The sequence below is a fragment of the Ascaphus truei genome, chromosome 4, assembly GCF_040206685.1.
Source record: "Ascaphus truei isolate aAscTru1 chromosome 4, aAscTru1.hap1, whole genome shotgun sequence".
Lineage (NCBI taxonomy): Eukaryota > Metazoa > Chordata > Amphibia > Anura > Ascaphidae > Ascaphus > Ascaphus truei.
This window is the reverse complement of record NC_134486.1, coordinates 69,035,996-69,039,226: the sequence shown is the minus strand read 5'-3', so window position 1 is coordinate 69,039,226 and position 3,231 is coordinate 69,035,996.

Genomic DNA, 3,231 nt, shown 5'->3' with positions numbered 1-3,231 from the left:
AGTAACTATGGCCCTACATTTGCTATAAAAAGGCATTTTTATGGAACAACATTAGTAGCTATGATTAAATTAAAAAAATAGAACATCACTTTTATCCACATGCTATTTTAGGTAGGTATAAATTACCAAAAATAACCAGTTAACTTATTTATATGGAAAAAGAATACTGAAACTTTTGAATTGCCAACATTATTATTTCTTTTAAATATGAGCTTCTAGACAAAGCAGTTTTTATTCATATTTAGTGCTGAAGTGAACCGTTCATAGAATTCACGTCCATATTTTTTAAGTGTCAAATAGGGGATTAGCGCCAATGTTAAATTAACATGAACGTTCCATACAGCTACGGTCATCACATTTAAGTTTTTATAGTACGAGACTCCGAAATCCAGTATGAAAGTGTGACATCATAATGAGTGATGAATGATTTGCAAATGCTTTGAGCTGAATGGTTTCTCCCGCCTGACCGCTATAGATATATATATTTTTTTTATAATTTCTGCTCTTCACCGAGCAGAAATGCATTGAACTTACAAGTAGCAGTGGGAGAAAACGTAACTTCTTTAGGGGTGGGTATCATGGTATTATGAGATGACCAAGCAGTAGCTTAACTTTATTATTTTAATAATTTAGTAAGGCGGCATCTATCAGAAATGGTAACTATTACACTCAACTAGAAATCTATTACATTTTTATGACTAATTTCATGACAGTAATTTGAAGTTCACCCCAAGGCGCTAAAATACGGGACAATAATGACAAAGCTTTCCGGTACAGCGGAACAAGTCAATGAAATAAGGGACAATCCCGTATACATGGGACATCTGGCAACCCCACCTACAGATGCGGATTGCCGTGGGGGAACACAACATGGTAATCCTGAGCCACAGGAAAAGCTGATTGCAGCAGAAAATGAAGCAGCCTTACCAGAGCTGTTGTTTTATTGGAGTCGGGGGAAATTGACTCTGGACTACATCTGTATTAATGCAGTGGCTGTATCAAAAGAAAGAAGTTGTTAATCAAATTTAATGCAGAATGTTATTCAGTAGGTTCACTGATTGAGCCACCTGTGCTGAAGCAGGGATATCCATGAAAGCTATACTGTTGGTGGCCGTTGAGGACAGAGTTTGAGACCCCTGGTTTAAACCATCTCGGACCTGGTGGAGTGATTTGGTTCTAAGGAAAGGTAAAAGAAAAAGGGAAAAATGGTGTGAAGCAGAATTTGATATATTTGCCAGGATTCATTAAGCGTTTCAATGGGGTATTCAAGTCAAAGGGAGTTAACGCCGGATGAGGATATGATACCTTGCACAGTGCTAAATGAATCTGAGCCATTGTATTATAATATGTATGTCACAAACTGAGGAACGTGTGGAAATATATATATATATATATATATATTTTTAGCATGTTCTTGTATAGCGCTGCTAGTTTTACATAGTGCTTTACAGAGACATTTTGAAGGAGAGTCCCTGCCCTGTGGAGCTTACAATCTAATCTTTTGGTGCCTGAGGCACAGGGAGATAAAGTGACTTGCCCAAGGTTACAAGGAGCCACATCAGGAATTGAACCAGGTTCCCCTGCATCAAACTCAGTGCCAGTCAGTGTCTTTACTCACTGAGCAACTCCTTCTCCCTTTGTAAATTTAGGAATAAATTACCTTGATAGACATTCCAAGAGACACAGGTAAAAATGTTTATTAGCATTTAATGCTATGTTGCCTTACAACATAGTGCCCAAGGCTGTTAAGTCTGCTATAGCCCTTTGCAAAGAATCTTGTTTATCTATCCTTCCCAACAAATATGTATCAGTGATCATGGTAATTGCATAAGCAAATTATTTCTAAATACTGTTAAATACCACTTGCTGTTTAAAACCCCTGACTAACGAATGTTGGCAAGTGTTAAAAACAGGCTGTGTTGAGCAAAAAAGTGTTAGCTCTACAGAGTAAGAGACAAACTATGATTGTCAAACAGCATAAAGCATAAAGAGTTCAGCCACAACTTGTCCTCTCTCAGACCTCTGGAATTAAGTACAGTATGTTGGTTCTCCAGGAGAGGGACCAGCGAAGTACGTAATTTATAAGATGTAAACTCACAATACCATGGAAACCATTGCCTTAAAGCCTGATCAAGTGCTTGAATGTGAAATCCTCTTTCAACCTGCTGTTTTGGAGAACTGCTTTATAACTCAGCCCCTTTTCATTGGCAAATTTGTAATGGCTGCTGCACTCTTTATTTAGTTAGGTATGAGCCTCTGCCTAGTCTTTAATGCAAGTAGTATGCAATGTATATTCTGTGATATTTGTTCATGTGTTTTTGCCTGTCACTTTTGAGCATTGCAAAGCTATGCAACCCTCCGGAGAGAGGCGGGCCCTCCTAGGACCAACGTGCAATATTGCTAGTGACACCATCTTCATTAAGTAGTTTTCTGCCATGATGCACATTCTGAATCAGGAAGACACCTTGTAGGCCATTCACGTCAATGGGATATATGGTGTGTTCCAGCACTGGAAGGTGTCTTATGGCAGAAGACTGCTTTGTATATATGGGTCTGAATATTAGTGATTGATGCTTTTTTTTTATAATCAATAGCTATCACCAGTGTGTACTTTCTTCTGAGACGTGGGAAGTGTTTGCTTTCTTCTGCCCACTCTTTTTTATCTGACGTCACTGTGTTCAAGAAGAGTTTGCACAGATAAAATCCTCCCTTGTCCTGCACCCACCTTTTATTGCCTGATAAAGACAGGCTAGGGTAAGGGTAAAGGAAACACTTGATTGACCAAAAAAAAAAAAAAAACATTCAGGGGCCACAAAAGAAAATAAATCATGTTTAATTTCTAAAGAAATAAAAGCAGCCACATATTCGATTTATGCATGGTTACATTATTTAAGAACGGCAATTAGATTATTGAATTAATATCAAAATGTATTTCTAGGTCAGCTATCAGGGATTGCACCTATTCAATTATGAAACAACTGTCAATTGGGGGGATTCACACAGCTCCAATATCAGGTATCTGAGCTCGATCAAATGCCATTGACTTAAAGGACAGAAATTCCAATCAAGCTGTGATACCCGTTACCGGAGCTACTGTACGTGAATCCCCCACACAGATGGTTTACAAGATATTACATGTCAAAGTACTTCTGTTTTATTGCAATTCTAGTAAATCTTACTAAACGGCTTTCAATGATTATTTTAACCCAAGGAGATTTTAAATAAATGTTC